Raw genomic sequence first — 22,043 nt, forward strand, 5'->3', positions numbered from 1 at the left:
AAGGACTTCTGGGTGCGACAACCACTTGGAGAGGTAAGTTGGGAAGTTGAGAGTTGGTTAGGCACCATCGGTTTGGGCACACAAGGCCATGGGCGTCGGGTGCAGGGGTGCCTTTTGGGGTCGGATCGTCTTACCAGCTCCTGGTCGCGGTTAGGGGGGGCCTTCTGGATTTAGACTGCAGGCGTCGGCTGGAGGCTTGAGGCAGGTCAGGGGTCACTGGATCTCGGGTCAGGATCACCGGGGGGACCTCCTCATGGTGTTTTTCCACTCGAGCTCGGGCCGGGTTCGGCTGGTGCAGAGTGGGCTGGATTCGTGGTCTCTGGCTGCTGCCAGAGGTTACAGTTGAACAAATCTGGTGTACACGGGAGAAGCAGTCTTTGGAAGTGAAGGCAGGCAGGTCCTCCAGGGTTTTCGAGGTTGCTGGCTTCAGGACACACTGGGAATTCGCAGGAGCAGGTTCGAGGGGAGACAGGCCGGTAAGGCTGGGGCCAAGTCAGTGGGCGTCTTCCTCTTGTTAGCTGGCTGCACGGCTGTTCAGTCCTTCTTCTTCTTTTCTTCTTATTGTCAGACTGGATTTGAGGAAGCAAGGTTCAGGGTGCCCCTAAATACTAGATTTTGGGGTGTTACATGTAGGTAAGGGCAGGAACCAATGGGTCCCTTCCCTTGAGTGGGTACACCCCCTATAGTGCCACCGTGGGAGGGAGGCAGGAGCCTGTGTCTGGTTTGTTGGGTCCCCCCATCCTCAAGATGGCGGGGACTCAGAGTTGTGCTTCACCTCACCTCCCCCACCTGAGGGGTGGAGTTGTCAGAGGTGGGCACACCTCTTTCCCTCGCTTGTTTTTCCCTGGCTCTCCTGCCCAAAGTTGGGGGTAGAACCAGTGGGGATCAGTTGCTGAAAGCAGCAAATGGTCTGGGGAGGCTCACAAAGGCGGCATGCCTTTGAAGCTTCCCCTTTGTGAACCCTGCCCATCCTTGGGGAGGAGGCGTGGCATGTCATCTCCGGATGAGCATTGTTTCAGGCTCCCGAGAGCAGCAGGCTCTCGACCCAGGGGTCCAGAAACATGTCTGTTGGTGGCAGCCTGAGCAGCCACTCAGTCAGGTCACTAGAAGTTGGTCGAGTTTAAGGGCTCATCTCTAAGATGCCCTCTGTTGTGCATTTTACATTAAATCCCACACTGGCATCAGTGTGGGTTTAATGTGCTGAGAAGTTTGATACCAAACTTCCCAGTCTTCAGTGTAGCCATTATGGTGTTGTGGAGTTCGTAATGACAAATTCCCAGCAACAAATATTCTCTGAATGGCAGCACTGCACTTACAATGCCCAAGAATGGACTTAGGCCCTGTAGGGGTACAGGGCTCATGCACCTGTACCCTCACCACTGGTATAGTGCACTCTGCCAGAGGGGTGACGGATCTATGCCAGGGCAGTGGTTTGTGGGCATGGCACACAGAGATGTGTGCCATGTCGACTCTTCACTTTGGTCTGCACTAAGACACACAGCCTGCAAAGGCAGTGTGTGTGTGTGAGGGTACAGGACCACAAAGGGTGGCACAATAGGTGCTGCAACCCTTAGAGGCCTTCTCTGTTCACAGTGCCCTGGGTACCTGTGGTACCATTTACCAGAGGCTGACATGTGGCCAGAGATGCCAATTGGGTTTAGGCTTCACTGCAATTTTAGGGAAGGAACATAGGACCTTGGTATCTGATTAACAGGAGCCCAGGGCACACTCAGTCAAAGAACATCATTAATTCAACAAAACGTGGGGGCATACCATGCAAGAAAGAGGGCACTTTCTCACACAAGCCAATAGCTGAATTGGGCACACTCTTTGCCCTATTGTATGTATGCTGCTCTGTGGGCTGAACCATGATGAGAGATGATGCGCTCACTAATCAATAAATTACGTGGGCTGATGCATAGGCCATTTTGTGTAAATGCTATTAAGTATTATTACATTTTTCGTGAAACAGAACGTTAGTAAGAAGCTAACGCTATCTCTAGGCCAGAAGTAAAACGATAAGCCACTAAGGAGGGACATTAACCCACATAAATACAAAAAGATGTAAACAAAAAGCACAAAGAATACTCACCCTGTGAAGCCACTACAGTGCAGCAAGGCCCTAGGGAATGTCTCATTCTCTCCAATAATGCTTGCTTCTTATTGATATATAGGAACATTTGGTACATAGGAAGGCGTTCATACATTCTTCTACATAACACCAAATGCACATATTTTGATTCTCTTGTGCCTTTCCTTCTCTCTGCCATGTGTTTTGCGATTAATCCACCAATAAGAACACAAGGCACACATGGAAAGCTTGCAATATGAAGCCAGGTCCGGCTTTAGCGCTGATGGCACCCGGTGAGACAATCACTTTTGGCGCCACCCACACCCCACGACCGCCTCCTCGGATTCTCTCACTACCACTGGGCAAAAGTGCCCCTCATCTATCAAATCATAAGATATTGCTAAACACAGTGCCCCCCCCGCCCACACAGAGGTCAGCACCCCCTCCACAGGTCAGTGCCCAGCGCGACTGCACAGATACCTAAAGCTGGCCATGTATAAAGCAATATGAAGAAACAAGACCCCAAAAAGTTGACATTTGTGTTTAGACTGAAGGTGTGGCCATGCGTTATAAGTAACAAAACATTAAAAGGATTCTACTAGTGACCATGGCTTCAGCCTCGTATCCCATATAGGTGGAATCATGCAAGACAAAATCCATCCATGTTGGCATTAGTACATCAGAGCCTAAAGTAAAAATTATAAGCTTTCACCTCTGTGGAACATTTGAGGATTTAATAAACATTATTAGTTGGTGTTTCCAAATAAATATTTAGCTTTTGAATGAAAAATACAAGCTTTTATTTAGGTGGAAGTATATGAACGGAAACGAAACGAAGAGCGTGGGCCTCATTAGAACATGTATCACTTTGCAGAGCATGACAAGCTGAGGTTTAGATGAAAGCAACTTTAATTCCAAATTATGTTTAAATCCGATATGCAGGTGATCCTTTAAGCTGTGGCCTCTTCTGGCGGATGTTGTTTCCTTGGTGCCAGAGGATACGGTCCTCCATTGCTCCAATAGCTGACTTGTGCAGACACATTCTATGATTAGCTGATGAGCCACATATCGATCAGCCCATATTCACCAGCCTTGCAGGGGCGTAACACAGGCCCCCGCATCCCCCGCGGTTTGGCGGGAGGGGGGGGAGGGGGCAAGCTCCAGGGGCCCCCACAGCAAGATGCTCCGGCCCGGGAGCACCTAATTGAGCCCCGAGGGGCCCCTCCACATACCTTGCAGGGGGCCCCCTCAAGTTTCCTGCGGCGCAAAGCTAGCAACATGCTGCGACAGATTTACAACGTGACGCATCTAGGGAGATGCATCACGTTGTAAAGCCCTGCGCCACATTAAACCCGCGTCAGGTTTCATGTATGCAGGGTGGACGTTACGTCGGAAAAAGCCTCGGAAAAGTGACGAAGATTTCACACAGTCACTTTTCCGACGCTGGTGCGTCAAATCCTTACACCTGCTTCAAGCAGGCGTAAGGCGTGACGCACCATGTTAGGGATAGCGCAGGTTGGAACAGTGCTGGAGTTGCGTCGTGCTTGTGACACAACCTCAGCACTGTGCCAACCTTACGCCGGCAGATGCGTCACGCATCTGCTTGTCCTTGCGCCACGATGCACCGCATTGTAAATGCGGCGCATCTGCGGTGGCGCAAGGGCAAACTTGCGTAACGCATCTTCCCTGGCGCATCCCTGCTGATTTGCAGGGATGCGCCAGGGAACGTAAATCTGCCCCATTGTATCTAAAGGGGCTGCTTTGTCAGCTAGTGTGAGGTCCATGCAGCCAGGGCTTCCATTACTTCGTTTTTGTGTGCAATCTTATACAGCACGAACTGAAGGTATAAGAGCGATTTACATGAGCACCAGTTGCATTACAGACGAACACATTCATTTTAGGCACAGGGAGATTAAGGGATTTGCCCAGAATCACATGATGGTGGAGGTCACTGCTGAGACTCGAACCTGGTTCCCCAGATTTAATGTCAGCCACCCTATCTGTTAAGCCACAACCTCTCCCTCGTTCTCCTGCATTGGAATAACCGAGGTCTTAGGTGTGTGGAAAGCTAAAATATTGTTTTAGTTTTCATTGGAGGGAAAATATTGTTGTGCCCCGGGATCCTTAGGAAGGTTTCACACAGCATGTAAGCCAGTGGCGTAGCAAGGAGGGGCGGTTCACCCCAGGCGGCACAATTATTGGGGGCAGTGGCCTCCCTCAGCTCTTACCTGTGCCATTTCGGGGCGGTAATCTGTCCCCCGCTCATTAGTGCGGCCGTCGAGGGGGCGGCCAGAAGCTGAGAAAACCGCCAGCACCCCACTCCTCAATGCGGCCGCCGCGGGGCAGCAAACGAATGGACCACCCCAGGCGGCATAAGGGCTAGTTATGTCACTGATGTAAGCCCCAGATAATTTCCATCCCCACATGTGGAACGTGGGAGCTGGGCAGGGTGCACCATGACAGAGTCCGGCATTGTCAGTTTGATCATGACGAATAACAGGAGCAGCTGCCGGGCTTCAGTTGGCTCTTTGTTATGCATGAAGCAAAAAAACAGCACAGTGGCAATATTATTAACATATTGTTGCTTAACTATAGGGGCGTGGCGTTGGCATACATTTGTATGGTATAACCCTGCAGCATATTGTTTTCCAACAAACCTGCTTTTGTGTGATTATTTATGCAGTGCATGCTATATTCATCTTGCGTGGGGTGAGGGGAGGGGAGGGGGAAGGTTGCCTATATCGGCACTATGATGTATCGCACTGCAGCAAACCATAACTGGAGAGAAAAAGAGAGAGAAAAGCAGCAGAGAGTAACAACGGAAGAGATAGCCAAGAGAGGAAAAATAGCACTGGAGAGGATGAGGAAACTTGAGGGGCGCCAGAGAGAGTGTGAGATTACAAAGAATGTTAGAAAGGTGCTGCAGAGTTTAGAGACCAGGGTAGGGTGAAAGAAGACTAGCATCAGAGAGCAGTAAACTAAGAGAGAGGGCAATGGGCAGAGAGAAGAGAGGGAAAATATAAGAAGTCTCGTGAGAGTGGAGAGGATGTGGGCAGTGGCCTGAGCAGCTGACTCAAGAGCTGGGGGTCCTGGTTTAAGTCTCGGCAGTGTAACATATTGTGATTCTAAATCTGCTGCAAGATGAGAAAGCAAAATGATAAAAAACTTTATGAAAAAATTGTTCCACCAAAGCAGCTGTTAACAGTATTTCAGGAATAGGAAACCGATAGGAGAAACAGAGGGTAACAAGCATAGGTGAATGTAGGAAAATATGCTACAGCCAATAAAAATGGAGAAAAATTAAGTGGCAAGCACAGGAACCAGTGAAATGCAAGGAAAGAGAGGGGGCGAGATGCAAGTCCCTTTCAAGTTTATATTAAAGACAATAGATTTCACAAGCACAGCGCAAGCAATGTGCAGGTGAAACCTAAATAGCTGGATTAATACATTGCAAACAATTTCACTTTAAATGCAGCTAGCATGGCTGGGCTGGCTTTTAAAATGAGAGCAGGTACCACAGCAGTGCACACTCCAGTGCACGAAATCTACTCGGCCTCTAAACATCTCTGCTCTTTCATATACTAGGGACCTATTTATAGGTAGTCTGTATTCCCCTTGCCTTATTATCTACTAGAGACCTACAGTCGTCTGTCATTGCCTATTGTAATTTGACCACATACTTTTACAGCAGAGCCCTGGCCCTGAGACTGGTAAGGGCAGCAGGGCACCAGAGAGTCAGTTACCATCAGTACCAAGCAGAAAATGGGGGTGAACTGGGCAAAAGGCATGACTTTCTCACACCAATCACATTCTGATGGGATGCACCTGAATTGCCCCCACACCCCATGGCTTCCCATGCAAAAGGGATTTTAGCTGTTGGTGGCAGGAGGGACAACAGGGAGTTCAGCTGTACATAGACGACCATTTTAAGTAGGGCACCACGTCCCATGACATTCAGTGGTAATCTGGACCAATTATCAAGTTCCCCTCTGGTGTGCCTAAAGAGAGGGTCAAACTCGAGCCCACTGGCATTGTCTGAATTAACTGTCCTTCACATCCCCAAGTATTTGAAGTGGCCACAAGCTATCGTAATTGGAAGATGCGTTGCATCTCAGGAAAAGTCCCTGGCAGTGAGAAGCTTATTGTTTTACTCTAATTCACCTTCAGTCTGGCAGTATCCCCATATATTTCCAGGGTCTTCCTTATTCTACGAAGGGACGTGCTTGGTCGTTGCACGATTAGCAGCATGTCATCTGCACTTAGCAGCATGTCATCTGCACTTAGCAGCATGTCATCTGCACTTAGAGAGAACTTTTCCTCGCATCCATTGGCCCAGTGGAAACTGCTCAACTGTGTGTCTCATCTAGGCCAATGTGTCAGAGGCTCCATCTTCATAGCAAATACAAGTGGAGAGAATGGGCCCCACAATGGGTGCCCTGTTCTATTTCAAAGGGGACAGTAACTCATTGGCCTTGACTGTCACGCATGTGTAGGTACAGAGCATTTGCACATATTTCCAGGAGCCAAGCCTGATGACCATATTTCACAGAACCTTGTGCAGATATGGCTAATAGATTGTGTTGAAGAGCTTCTCAAACGCCAAGAGTTCATGTGCCCTGGCCAATGCATTGACCCTGCTGTTGCAGTAATGGGTGCCCTGCGCTTGCATAAAGCCATTCTGATCTCCATGAATGAGTGAATGTATTACTTTAAAGAGTATTTTTTTGCTTGCCAGTAAACATGTTTCACTTCTGTGTTTAGGAGATTTTTCAGTAAGAACTGGACTCCTGCGGGGGCCTCCTCTCTTTCAGAAACACCACAATGGTGGCCTTTTTCAGATCTAGAGGGAAGGAGGTCACCTGACGGACCTCCTGAAAAGCACAGACAAGGCGTGATGTCAGTAGAGATGTGGATTTCTTAGATCGCTCCAGGGGTATCCATTTTGTCTTGCCTGAGACATACCCTGTTGGATTTCTTTCTGTGATATAGTGATATTTAGGTCTCTGCATTCTTCCATAGAGAGAGCTGAAAGAGAAAGGTAATTCAGTATTGGATGCTCTGGCTCTATTTGGGGGTGGAGGGTGGTAATTTGCGTGTAAAACTGTTTGTAATATTATGAGAAAAGTGCTGTAATGCTTAAGTAGATTGTAAAACAATGCTCATTTAAATGGTGGGAAACATCTGTATCTCCACCTCTCTTGCTGTGTATAAACATGGGACAGTCTTTTTCAGCGATTAACTTGTATGGCTGAACTTTTACAGCAAATGTTGTTCTTTTCGGATGTTCATGTTGCCCATTTTTTGTCATGAGCATGGGGGTGTGGCTGCCCGTGCACCACATTCCCTGGCAAACACTCACCACTGCAGGTAGGTACAGTCACTCTCTGCACCCACTTGCAAATGAATCTCTGTTACCCTTTGAGAAATGGCTGGATACTTCCTGCACAGTGGAAGGCAGGCCCTCTGCTTCAAACAGCAAGTCAGCCTTTCACTAATGGCTGCCGCCAGAGCAGTGCATTATTTGTAATAGGGCTCCTTGTGCCTTTTTGCATCCAGAACATCTAGTTAAAGGTGTGGTGCCACAAGGCAAACAAGTACATTGAGCCCTATGTAAAATAAAGCCGCAGGTATTTTTACATTCTCACACGTGTAGTTCTAGTTGTATAATGGGACTGAATGACCTATGGGCATGAAGCTAACATGAGAGCTCTGGAAGTCCTGCTCATTAGAATGCTGAGTTCTTGGAAGGCTAACTTGATTTTAATACTTTAAAAACACTTTAGAAGCTCAATTCTTCACCTGGAGAAACAGGATTGTAAATGACCAGAGAGACTTTTCTGGTTCTCACTAGTAATTCATTAAGTTTACAACACACAAGACAATCTATGGAGCAAAGAATTAACAGGGATTGTCCAAATTGGAACCAGATTCTCTTTCTTGCCGAATCAGAGGTACATTACACGTGTTGGGGCATAGGACTTGAACTATCACCTTACAGGGTACTAGTGTTCATTGGAGCAAGCTTTACAAAATTATTTGTGGGGCTTATGATCACAGGACCCTATCCTGAATTTACATTTTGAATAATTGTGAAATAATTGTATCAATTCTAATACTGAATATTACTTTGCTCCAGCCCCCTCTGCACACACATTGCACCATCTCGCCGTAGGCTGCTCTCTCTGATCCGTGCCGCTTCTGCTCACCAGTGAAGGCGGATAATGTTTCAAAGTACTGAACGGAGCATAATACTGGTCCATATATGTCAAAGATGACCTCCAGTGTGCCAGGGTCGGCATTTTTCCATAGGTAACATCTCTATGTTTGGCACTAGCAAGCATAACACAAACACACTTTTACACACTGTTGGAAGTAGGGGTCCTTATGGCTTACCGCCGCCACCAAATGCTGCGTCTCTGACCTCTCGCTTCAACGTTAGGCTAAGTAAGGACATCATCTGTGATAACCCTGCTCACCCCCTTAGTAGCTTGGCATGAGCAGCCAGGCTTATCTCCAAGGCACGAGTGTTCAGTATGTGCAACCACGCTCACAGTAACCCCATGATGTCACCACCGACTCTACACTAGTTTTAAATAAAATGAGTACAATCTTTATATAAGCAATTATACGATACGACCACATGATACAAAATCAACATATAAGAATGGGTAGTATTCTTTCCGGTGGGTTGGTAGGTTCTAATCCCAACCACTGCTTCTAACCAACAGCTAATCTCAATTCTAACTGCGTCCAAAAGGTTAGGCCAGTCGTATTGCTAGTATCACACACGTTGCAAAAGGAAACAAATACTGCAATGCGTAAGGATATTCTCTTATACTGTGCAACAGAGAAACAATGCCATATGTAGCACCACAGTCATGTACTTTGCAACTGGAGAAATTATGCTATGCGTATCACCACGCCCTGTACCAGGAAGAAACAAAGCAATGCGTCACGCTACAATTCTGCACGGTGCAATGAAGAAATAATACACTGCACCACGTTCTACTCAGATACTGTGCACTGAAGAAATAATGCAATGTGCCACATTACAATCAGGTAATATGCAAGGCAAAAATAATGCAGTGCGTAGCGCACCCAGCATGTAGTTCATCAGGCACAAATGAGGTCAGGCGTCATACGACAGTATGATAGTTCGTTAGCAGCAATAATACAAAGTGTAATATGACAGTTTTACGTGCTCTGTTTACAGTGCCCCCATTATGGATCCAATGATGACACAAAAGTACTGCTTCCCACTCCGGCCCCAGCACTGCCCCTCCTTGGGTCAGCAAGGGCCGGGATCCGAGCCAAAGCAAAGGCTTGCGCAGATGACTGAAACTGGAGGCCGAGAGAGTGTCCCTCCGGGCCCGCACCCCACCCTAGGTGTTGATCCACGTTACCTGGGGGGGCCGCGACCCCACTCTCCTCCCCGACGTCAGTGACTTGGGCCTTGATCCAGAACTCCGTCATGAGTTGCGACGGACTCGGGCCGGCGGCTCAGCTCTTCCATGGGTGCCGGTCTGGGCCGCTGTGGTTGACTCCGGGGGCCCAAAGACTTGGCCCTCCTTCCGGCAGTCTCAGTCCACACTGAGATCCGCCCTCAGCACTGCGGATAGTTTACTTCCAACTTGGTGCACTCCCTACTCAGGCACTCCTCACCAGAGTCTCAGGTTGCACTTCGACACGCACACCGCTCGTCCGAGACTCGCCTCTTCTCTGGTGCTCACGACGATCCGGCGTGGTTCACCAAAGCTCCGCTTGCACCTCAACACGCACTCTGCGCGTTCGAGCCTCTCCTCTTCTCCCAGTGCACACAATGTCCAGGCGCTCTTCACCAACGCCCTGGCTGCACCACGACACACACTCCGTGTGTCCGAGTCTCACCTCTTCTTTTGGTGCACACAATGCCCAGGCGCTCCTCACCAATGCCCAGGCTGCACCATGACATGCACCCTGTGCGTCCGAGACACACTTCTATTTTTGGTGTCTACGAGGCCCATGCGCTCTCCACCAACACCCAGGTTGCACCACGACATGGACACTGCGCGTCCAAGACTCACTTCTTCCGTTGGTATACACGATGTCCAGGCGCTCCTCACCAATGCCCTGGCTGCGAATATGACACTTTACAATGCACCTGTTACAACGGGTGTTATTACAACACATTTTTTACATCGCAAAATCCATTACAACGCATGTCGTTACAACGCATGTCGTTGCAACGCATAATCCATTACAATGCAATTACTATTCTATCTCCGCCGGGGCGTTACTTTGGGAAATGCGTTGTAATGTTATGTTATGTTATGAATATTTCAATAGCGCGCGACTCACCCGAGGGCATCTCGGCGCTTGTTTGATCGTTCACTGAGAGAGGAAGGCGGGAAGGGCATCACGTCAAGCATTAGGGAGTTAGAAATAGAAAGGTTTTCAGTTTTTTCCTAAAGACAGCTAGGGAGGGACAATTCCGGATGGTAATAGGAAGCGAGTTCCAGTAGCGCGGCGCGAGACAAGAGAAGGACTTAGCCCCTGAGCGGGTCGGCGTATTCTGGGAATCTTTAGTAGTTCCATGGCATTGGACCGTAAATTAAAGATTGAGGTCTTTTTTGTTAATTTGTTAGCCAAGTATTTGGGTCCTAAGCCGTTCAGGGCTTTGTAGGTAGACAGCAGGTCTTAAAATGGGAGCGCTTCCTAATTGGGAGCCAGTGGATTTCTGATAGGATGGAGACTGAAGGCGAGCCAGCCGGACGGCCAAGAATCATTCGGGCAGCCGTGTTCTGGATGACCTGCAGCTTTCCGAGCAGGGAAGGGCCGAGTTTCGGTGAGCATCGCATTGCCGTAGTCGAGACGACTGATCACCATGGCCTGTACTAGTGTTCTACGGTGCTTAATGGGGAGATAAGGAAGCATCTTCCTCAATAGTCGCAGACTGTAGTAGCAGGAGCTAGTGATTGTAGCTATATGGTCCTTCATTGAGAGTGCCTGGTCAAGTGCGAACCCCAGGCTCTTCACAACTTGTTTCGGAGCCGGGGCAGGACCAAGCTCCTTAGGCCACCATTCAATAGACTAGGAAAGAGAGGCTTTCCCTACTAATAAGATTTCCGTCTTACTAGGGTTCAGCTGGAGAAGATTCTCAGTCATCCAGTTGGAGATTGAGTTCATTCCTGCTGCGAAACGTAGATGTTCTGACGTGGCATTAGGGTCGATTTTAAAAATAAGCTGGGTATCGTCCGCGTATGAGATAATTTCAAACCCGCAGGATTCAGCTAATTTGGCCAACGGGGACATGTAAAGATTAAACAGGGTAGGACTGAGGCATGAGCCCTGGGGGACACCTTTATCCAGTCCATTTTTGTTTGATCTGAAAGGTCCAAGCATAGTTGTTTGGTTTCTATCTGCCTGGAAATTTTAAAGCCATTTCAGGGCTAGATCTTGAATGCCACAATCTCTCAGTCTCTCTAGCAGCCTAAGGTGTGATATCGTGTCGAATGCCGCGGAGAATGGATTATGCGATGTAATGACATGCGTTGTAATGGATTTTGCATTGTAAAACAGTAGTTGTAATGACACGTGTTGCAACACGTGCGTTGAAAACGATGTTTCCCCCTGGCTGCACCACGACACGCACCCAGCGCATCCGAGTCTCGCTTCTTCCTTTGGTGCACACACGGCCCAGGAGTTCTTCACCAACACCCGGGCAGCACCCCGACACGCACACTGCACGTCCGAGCCTCGCCTCGTCACTCTGTGCACACCACGACCAGTCGCTCCTCACCAACGCCTTGGCCTGCACTTCAACACGCACCCAGCGCGTCCGAGACATAGCTTACTCCTGCGTGCCCTTGATCACACAGCACAACTTCTGAGGGTCTCAAGCTGCAAAATCACGTGCACACTGCGTTGCTTGGGACTTCTCCGGAAACCTTTATGATCCTGTATTTCCAAACAGGGAGCCAGCTCACCTCGGGCCCCTGGGGGCTACAAGACACAGCACAAAGCACAGTCTTCTTCAAGCAGGGGGACCCAGCACCTCTAAGCACAGTCCCAACAGCCTCTCCATTAGTTAGAACAGCAAACTGCAGACCAGCCCCAGATCACGAAGGATTAGTCTGTCCACAGCAGTCTCTTCAATTGCTCCTTCTTTAGTAGAGGTTCCTCTTGATCACAGAATGGGTCGAAGCCTTTACAGTCTCAATCCATATCTGTTTCATTCCCCCTTTCAGGGGTTTCAACTCTCCTAGTTATACCCTTTAATGTCTTTGAAGGTCGTATGTGCTCAGGTGTCCCTGACCGCTCCCTAAATCAGTTCTGGGTGTCTCCCTCCCAGTGTCACCTCTCTCCCCTTGATACTGGGGGTCTAGATCCTTAATCACTCAGCAGGAAATGGGTCAATTGGTTTATAGCACCAGCCCAGGCCTTTTCACCTTCAGGGCTTCTCCTCCCCTACTTTCTGGATGAAGGGCAGCCTGTGCCATCTCAACACCTTCCTGGGTCAAGACCTCTCCCACCTCCACTCACCTTTAAGTTCCAGACAGACAATCCACATTTCAGAGACATACAGAAATGCTCAGAGCACAAAACTCAGCCACTTTCTAAAAGAGTGGCTTACGAACACACAGTGACAAAACCACCTTCACAGAAACATGTGTTATAACACTGTGAGTTCATACATACTAAACTTCACATCTCCATTATAAACTGACAGGAACCTAGGCTAACAAACACAACACCCAGCCTCCCCATTCTGTCCTCTTGGCAGGATGGCCTTTCAGCAGTGAAAAACGAAATGGAGAGTTTTTCACTGTCAAAACATAGCACACACCTCAGTATATGTTCTGCCTTTTACCTACACTGCACCCTGCCCAGTGGTTACCTGGGATCTACCACAGGGGTGCCCAATGTGTATGTAAAAGGGAAAGTCAGGCCTGACAAGTGGTTGCACTTGTCAGGACAACATGCTAACTTAGCATTCTGCGTGCAGACCCTACACTGAAGGCCTGAGTTCCCTTCTCTGCGTGCCCTTGCATTACTAGCCCTTGCACACACAGTGCACATCACTAGGGACTTTTACTAGTAAGGCAAACATACCAACCATGGCCAACCAATCACCATTAATTTTAAACAGGGAACTCTGCTACTTTGTCACTGATCAGCAGTCGCGAAGTACCCACAGCATCCAAATTGGCTATTCTATATCAGGAAAGCTGTCTAGGGGGAGAGCAAAAAGTTTAGGGAACTTTAGCCAAAAAGGCCAAGTCCCACACACGCACATACACATACTAACTCACTGTCTCTCAAACACTCTCTCATTCACACACCCCTTTTTCCAAACCACTTGTGCTAGAAATGGATACACTGATGCTGTCTCTGTCTTGACTTTTAGTGAAGCTTGGTACAAATGCTTTCTCAATGCGCCATTCAAAATTACACGCAAATAGCATTGTCAATGTGAAATATCGTGCATGATGAGAACCAAACCGGCCAACAGAGTCGATCTATATTTTGTTTCATAAGGAGATCAAGCAGCAACAGTATTAGAAATGGACTATTCTGCTTTGTAACATAAAAACACACCATCCCAGTAATTTATACTAGCTAGTCTCCTCTGGAAAAACATTTTTTTATTGCCCAGTAGTAATTGAAAGTACATGCTTGAAATCACAACATGCAATATAAAAAACACACACACACTATGAGCCCCAGAATGTAGCGCTGGTTACCTGAAATGCCAGGACTGACTGAAGGTGTCACACAAAACATTGGGCCACTGGCATCTATGCAAAAAAAATATATATATATTCGGGGGGGAGGGGGCAGGGTGGAGACCTGCAAGGATGTGTCTCTGCTAAGTTCCGTCACCGAGTCACCGCTAATGAAATCTCCTACCACCACAAATGTGTCCAGAATTGCAGAAAGGGGCTTGGAAGTAGGGGTGGACAGAATGTTCTAATCCACCTGCGGAATTGGTGGAATTTTGGCAACTCTGCATGACTCGTTAGCGCAGAGTTCTGGCCAAATACCTCCAATCGCAGCGCAGTGCAATTTTTCTCCAATGAGGCTTCAGAATATGTGAGCCAGCAAGCGCAAGTGAGATTTGATGTTCCCTAGTACGATTTTCTAACGCAGGCAGTCATGGCTGTTTGAGAGTGGTATCAGTCACAGGGCTGCCATTTGAGGAGATTTGCTGTCACTCTACTTGAGCTGCAGCAACATATACTTAAATGGCTGCACGCTTTTGCGCAGCACATAGTGCCGTTTGTGCTGATTTTCAGTGCTGCTCGTGCTACAGGCACTAAATTGCCAAGCGAGCTGCATATTGTTTGCCCATTGGTGGAATCCTGTGGGTTCTCACAGAGTTTTTCTATAACTCCATAGAACTCTGAGGAGTGAAGCTCCAAAAGTTCCACTCACACCTACTTTGAAGACATACTGACTGTGGATGAAGCAGTGAAACAGAGCTACGACAGGCATTGGGCCACTGCAGAGAAACCTAGCTGTGCTGACTGGAGATAACTAAAATAGAGCCCTGAGCTAAGACTCTAAGAGAAAACTGATAGTGGGAAACCTTGTCAGGACTTAAATATCCCCAGCAATCCTGTGTAGAGTGACACCAGGTAGAAGAGAGTGTCAGACCTGGCAATGACAAAGAAGCTTGACAACTTTGATAACCATGCACAGTACAAAAATATACTCTGCCCCTGGAGTAAGGCATTTCTAATCAAGATCTTTTCACCCCGTTGCTCCAATGATAAGAAGACCTACCTGGATTGTACCCACAGAGTGATGTCAGCCTTCCAACAACACAAGAATCTGACAACTGATGAGCTGACATGTCCACTATTTTCAAGACAAACAGAACATCCTCAATGAAGCCCGTAAACAAAAACTGATTATTTTCAAAGGAAACACACTTATGGTCTTTTAAGATATCTCTGATCACACTCTGTTTCAGCTAGGAGAATTCAAGAAGATTACTATCTTTCTTCCAATGAGAAAAAATTGCCTACAGATGGGACTACCTATGTTGTCTATATTTCTCACTTAAAGGCAAGCACCACATTGTAAGAGATCTACTGGATGCACATGAGCTACTGAGTCTAACTGAACCACCACCATCCAGGAACAGAAACTGACTCACTCGTTCAGAAAGGCAGGATAATGAATGGCACCAACCTAGGGCCGCCACAGTATGGAAAAGAGAACTTCACTGCCAATGTTGCCTACAAGAAAAAAAGTGACTCATTCACCATCCTCAAATGAACACTGTATCTTGTCCACAATCCCCAAATGCATTAACCACTCTTATTCTGCTACAATAGAAAACACATATGGACTATTAACTCAAAACCTCAAATGGGACAAAAATTGTGTTGGCTGATGGGAACCCCTCCCCCTACCATTTAGCTTGCCCCAACACTAACGTTTACACTCAATCTATTCACCAAATGTAACATGCCTTTGAAGGCCTGAAGTGATTTACCACAATGGGGGAATTCACTTGGGTTGTTTTATTGTTACGTTTACTTCTCTCATATCAGGGTTTCCTTAATGCATGCAACAAATCCCCTGAACTATGAAAGGTGGATGAGAAAGCACCAATCAGTGGCAGCTGGATCACACAAGGACCACCTGAGAGTGACAGTGCGGACATCCTTCAAGAAGCTACAGCTAATATGCGGGCAGGGCAGCTCACTATAGATGACATGACGACCCTTGTATCATCGGTATCTCTGAATATTCAGGGCTACAACTCCTCCATAATGCCATGACCAATCCTTCAGTGACTCCAAGTAGAGAGGTAAATGCGGCTCTTTGTGATACCTGCTGTGTGAATGTGCTGTGGAATGTTGGTGTGCATGGTGATGTTGTGGAATGTGAGGATGCCTGGATGTGGAGTGTCAGTTAGAGTATGGGCTGAGCAGCAGGAAGGCTGCTCCTGGTGGGGCTCTACCTGGTAGCATCTTACTTGAATAAAACTGCCTGCATAATAAATGGACTACGCGACGTCTTCATTACCACACTCTTGATGAAGGGGAACACTAAGAGACTATGACCTTGCTGCTTCCCCACACAATTCCACTCCACATTCCAAAATAAATCCCAGCGGGTATTTATTCTTTGCAGGGGCCTGGACTTTGCCCTATAACACAAGTATATGGACAAGGAGGGTTAGAAAGATGGGGATAAGGTGAAGTGTAGGCCGGCTGCTGGGGAATTTATCTAGATACATGAGGGAGATACTCCTCTTTGATGGAGGTGACAAATAGCAGTGACACAGTATTGTGGTCTGGGGATGAGAGGCTTTCAATGCCCAGGTGGCGGGGTGGGAGATCTATTGTGTATTCTGACTGTCATTAACTCCTTCTGCTCGGCAATGGGTACGGCCTTGGGAGCATGGAGCTTGTTCAATTAATAAGACTGCATTATTATCCTACCTGGTCTAATGGTAACAAGAACTATCACCATTTAGCAGGAAGGTCCATGGTCTCCAGAGTTTACAATGTTGGGTTGGGGCAACAGGCACTCTGCAGAGTTTAGCAGGGTTTTGGGTCCATCATGCAGGGATGCGGGGAGGGGGTCTTTTTGAAGGGGGTGGACAAGAGAGGGAAGAGGGTTGTTCAATGTGTTTAAAACGTTCTTTCTCTTTATTTACTGTGACTTGAAGAAGGCAGTTTTCATAAACCACTCTAATCCGCTTAACATGGCTAACGATAATTGGGTGACTTTGACCCGGTATTCCGGGGGGTGCTGCTGGTGTAAAAACCCCGATACAACGTGTAGTTACGAACTACCACAATGGAAGGAAAGTCCATCCTTGAAATCCGAATATTATCCTGGAACCTAAACTGTCTGGGGGACAAGATCAAATGTGGAGTAGTGCTCCAATATATCAAAAGACACTCCCTGACATAATCCAATTGCAGGACACTCACCTCATAGGTAATGCTTGCAAAGCTCTAGACAGCTGGGGATACAAAATGGTGGTTCATGCAGGCTACACCTCCGGCTCCAGGGGCAAGAGGATATTCTTTAAGAAACGGTTTTCCCTCTCCATTGACAAGTTTTGGTTGGACAAGGTAGGCAGGTACACTGCCCACTCTGATATATGGGAGGGAGGCAATCAATATTATATCTGTATATGTGCTACCATCTCTGCATGGCGTAACCTTCTCTGACTTGGGAGCCTTTATGCTTGAATTCCCTGTTGGGGGCTCCTGTTGGGGAGGCATTTCAAGACAGCACTATGTGATAATAGAGACCGTCTGCCCCCAAGATGACTGATGCCCTGCTGACAGAATTTCTTTAAGTGCAGGACCTGGTTGATATTCGGAGAGCTCTTAACCCTAACACACAACAGTATACATTTAACTCTGGGGCACACGGGCGCCTTTCCTGAATTGACTTTATTATATTGTTGGTTTCTAACCTTCCAAATTTTCGAGATGTGCAACATTTGGCCGGGGGAATCTCTGATCAATGTGGGTGCGATATAGCATGAACATTCTGTGTATCAATAGGACAATCACCATAAATCCTTGGTATATTAAAGTCCCAGGTGTAAGGAAGGGACTTGTAAAAGCCACAATCCAGTACTTTAAAGAAAATGAGCACTCAGTTACTTCTTCTGAAACACTTTGGGAAGCCTATAAAACATTGATCAGAGGGCAAGCACTTTCTTTTATAGTGGGATATAAACGGGAAAAGAGAGATGTAGTGGAGGTGCTTGAACAAGACCTTTTCGACCTGGAGACTCAACTGATGGGGTACGAGAATGATGAAACACAACACAACCGAAACCTTAAACAGCAGGAATACAAAGCTCAGGTGATGGAGGCAGCGAGGGCCACATACAGAGGAATGCAGCACCGGGTGAACGAAATGGAGGACAAGGCACGAAAACTGCTTGCATGGCTAGATAAGAAAAAGAGCAAACCGATGAGTGGAGGCCATATGCTCTGATGATGGGGAGAGTTTGCGTGATCCGCAGGCGATAGCTGATCCAACTTAGTATTCATGCCTGTGATCCTTTGGGGGAACGTCCACAGAGCATGAATCACGCAATCTCATAGGGGATCAGCCATTCCTGACTCTTTCCCCTGAGGACGTGACACTCTTGGAAAGCGATCTCACGGAAGATGTAGTGAAGCAAGCAATTAGGGTTATCAGCTCGGGCAAGGCATTGGGGCCTAATGGTCTACCAATAGAATTATTTAAATTCACGGCATCCTCCATGGCGCCACACTTATTGAAGATGTTCGAAGAGAGCCGATGAAATGGCACACTCCCTAAGGTCGAAAGGCTTGCTTCTATAGTGGTCAAACCTTAAGAGGGGAGACCGGTGGAGCAGTATGCCCCTACCGGCTTATTTTGATTTTGACTGCTGAGGCAAAGATTCTCACCAAACTTTTGGTGCTTTGAATCGTTCCACTCATTTCTAAACTGATCCATCCAGACCAATCTGGGTTTATGCCGGATCACAATACGGCTCTTAACTCGCGACATCTCAACAATGTCTTGGGACGCATACATAGAATCCAGGAGGATGCGGTGATTCTGTCTCTCGATGCATATATGGCCTTTAATACAGTGGAGTGGCTTATCTCTTTGTTGTGCTCAAGCATATGGGCTTTCACAGGGGTTTTTGTCTTGGCTGCAACTTCTCTATACCGAACCTTTGGCGCAGGTGGAAGAATGTCTTGAGTTTTCCCCATCCAGCGAGGGACCTGACAGGACCGCACCCTATCACCATCTATTTTTGCTTTAATTCTCGAACCTTTAGTGGCCTGGGTCCGAGGAGACCCATTGAACCATGGTCTATGCTGGACGGAGGACTGGGAGGAAAGAATACTGTTATATGCTGACGATATCCTCCTTTTTGTGGTGGATCCACAGTCCTCCATTCCCAGAATACTGAACATCTTTACTAATTTTGGTAGATACTCTGGATATACAATCAATTGGTCCAAATCGGTGGTGTTTGTCCTCCATGGGCCAGCACCACGTCTGATGACTGACTGTGAGGCACGGATAGTAAAGGACGGGTTCCAATACCTGGGCATCTTTATTACCCACATCTCTGACCTATTTGCTGCCAGAAATTTACAGGGCCCACTGACCCGACTTAAAAGCGATGTCCAGCATTGGAGGTCGCTTCCACTCTCCCTGCTGGGGAGAGCGGTGTTATTCAAAATGATGGCATTACCGCGCTTTCTGTATGTGTTGCAGAACATGTCATTCCCTGTGCCTGATTCTTATTTTAAAGCCATAGTGGGTGAGATTAGGACCTTGCTGTGGGAAAGAGGGACCTTGCTGTGGGTAAGAGGGTCCATGCAAATTGCCCTAGGAAAGTTGATGTGAGGCTGGGATGATGGGGGATAGCCTTGCCCGATATTTAATCATATTACAGAGCAGCGCAATTGGTGACTGTCAACCAATGGGTTTATCTGCCCATGAGCGAACCAGCCTACAGTATAGACACGTCTGGTTGTCCAACGTGGGGGGGTACTTGCGAGCACTCTACACTAATCCATAGAGGCATAGCCTGGAGGGACCAACGGCACTGACGGTTAGTCTTTGGCCCATAACACTTAGCAAACTGGGTTGGGTGAATAGAATTACCCAGGGAGGTGGCCATTAAGACCCATTTCCGACTGGTACAGCTCAAAATACTTCACAGGGCTTACCTGTCTTGTAACATAATAGTAAAAATGGGAAGTGATCGGACTCACTGTGTCACACACACTGTGGTCAGGAGGGTACTGTTATGTTTAGTAATATGCTCCAATATAGGCCTGGGTAATTCCCTAACCTTTCACCTACATTTACCTGCCATTGTACTACATAACTGGTTTGGTGCTGACCTTTTGCCTAGTTAGGTACTGAATAAATGTTGTGTGGTTTTCTCCTAAAACCTGGCCTAAATTTTTATGAATGGGGTTTCTCAGAAACACAGCAGGGTTACCATCTTCTGAATAATAACTATGTATAAGGTTCATCGCTATCGTCATCCTCGGCCAACATGACACAGCAAGGCAGTACCCCTGAGGATACCTCTTGGTTATATAAACACCATATCTTTGCTAGGGTGGTAGAGGAGAAAAATACTTCCATGCTGATACACTGACATGAGACCCTGAGGTTCCTGCATGCAGACACTCCAGCACACAGTGGTCTGACATCCCTTGCGGGATGTTCATCTCGAAACCAATGCGGCGTCCTTCGTTCTCTCACACCAGGTAATGGGGTTGGTTGTATCTTCGGGGGATTCTTGGCTATACACCTACATACATGCTAGGTACATCTAGTTAGGGTTAGCATCGTAGGAGTACGCATTGCTATTGTTATGTATCTAGACACCTGTATATATCCATTGTTTTAGCACTACGGTAGAATTTTAACATCTATCTACTCTATTGGTCCTTACAACCGTTTATATCTGTTTCTGTCTAGCGGTTGTTACAGCACACATATTTTACACTAGAATGATGCTTGTTCAATAAAAGCTTATTGAAAATGTCCCTACCATTTATTCTGTGTACTTCTCTGAGACAAAGTGGGCAGAAGTGACTGAGCGAAAAGGACTGTACTGCTTCCACGATCCTTGAAGGGTCAGGGTTGTCATATTCGATAGTTGCCAGAAACTATTTGCCACTGTGAGATAGCTGGTATACAGGTGAACATATCCGGTTGGGGTGTTAGGAATCAGTCTGGACACCAATCCCACAGTTTATGTTGTCTGAATGCAGATCCTATATGGATTTATAAGAACTACATGATATGGCGCCGCCAACGTTGGTTTGGTTCTTATTAAATGGTCAAATCTGAGTAGTTCAGTCGTGCTTTCTCAAAGACCCCTACTCACATTTACCCAGAGACATCTGGAGTGGGAAGGGAAAAATCCACCACAGCGGAGTAGGCATATCCTATGTGTTGGCGGTAGTTGTTTTCAAGCTTGAAGGATAATAGTTCCCTATTGTGCATAAAACCTTTCTCAGTTTCCTTGAAACTCTTTCAACAATGTCTGTCGAAGAGAGCACTGCTGCGGCATCCGATGCAAATGCAGCGGGGGATGGGGAGCAGGAAGGTGCCATAAACATTTCAGAAAATGTCTGAAATGCACTTACTTTAAAACTAGTAGCGTTTGGAGTCTCATCATTAGGTGGGACTGTAAAATTTGTAATAGAGGCACACAAGTCATTCAGGACAGAGGTATTCTGTTCATGGGTTAAATTCCCACCTGCAGATGCAAGCACAAAAAAGTAATTCCTTCAATTCAGAAGAAACACCAGATAAATATTGTCCATACGAGGATACTGAAATTAGGGTCAGTTACTAGGTGCATATAAACTGGTTTATTGATGCCCTCCCACACACCACAGCCAAAGTAAGACTCTGTGCGCTCGGTAGAGGCGGAGCGACCTGGTCGGTTGTAGCAGCTTATACACCGCATCCAGAGGTTGACACATTATGTGCATTTCACAAAAATAATAAAGTTTTACAGAAATTTGACACAGTCCATTATTTGAACACTTACACTTCAACCTACAAGGGTTACACCGCAGGTCAACTACAAGGGACTGCAACTAAAATCACCCCACAAACGCAGAACGGGGTTATGGAAAGAATGCCCACTAAACATGAGCAAACGCCTTTCTGGATAGCGCAGAAAATGGCACAGTTGGTGGCAGTTTTTCCACACACAGGCCCACAAGAAAAACACAGAATACTGACAATTTGCTTGCTAATGGGGATAGCTCCCCTGATAGAGGATTGTACCTCTTGGGATGCAGTTTTCACTACCGTCTACACCAGAACTCATGGTATCCCCTCAATAGCTGTGATACGAGAAGTATTAAGACACATACAAAATGAGTATGGAGCAGAACCTGCTCTGAACTTGGGGATGAAATTATTAGGCAATTTTTCCCAGGAATCTACAATTATGTAAGCAAACATAAAAGGGGAGGCA

The 22,043-nt window shown here is 47.1% G+C and overlaps 1 protein-coding gene across 6 annotated transcripts in view; it reads left to right on the forward strand.

Moving 5' to 3' along the window:
- The window catches only part of LOC146854878 (sodium- and chloride-dependent GABA transporter 2-like), a 1,159,405-nt gene that overhangs the window by 282,851 nt on the left and 854,511 nt on the right, over nucleotides 1-22,043 (forward strand). The gene's annotated exons all lie outside the window — the stretch shown is intronic.

Source organism: Triturus cristatus, chromosome 4_1, assembly GCF_964204655.1.
Source record: "Triturus cristatus chromosome 4_1, aTriCri1.1, whole genome shotgun sequence".
Classification (NCBI taxonomy): Eukaryota; Metazoa; Chordata; class Amphibia; order Caudata; family Salamandridae; genus Triturus; species Triturus cristatus.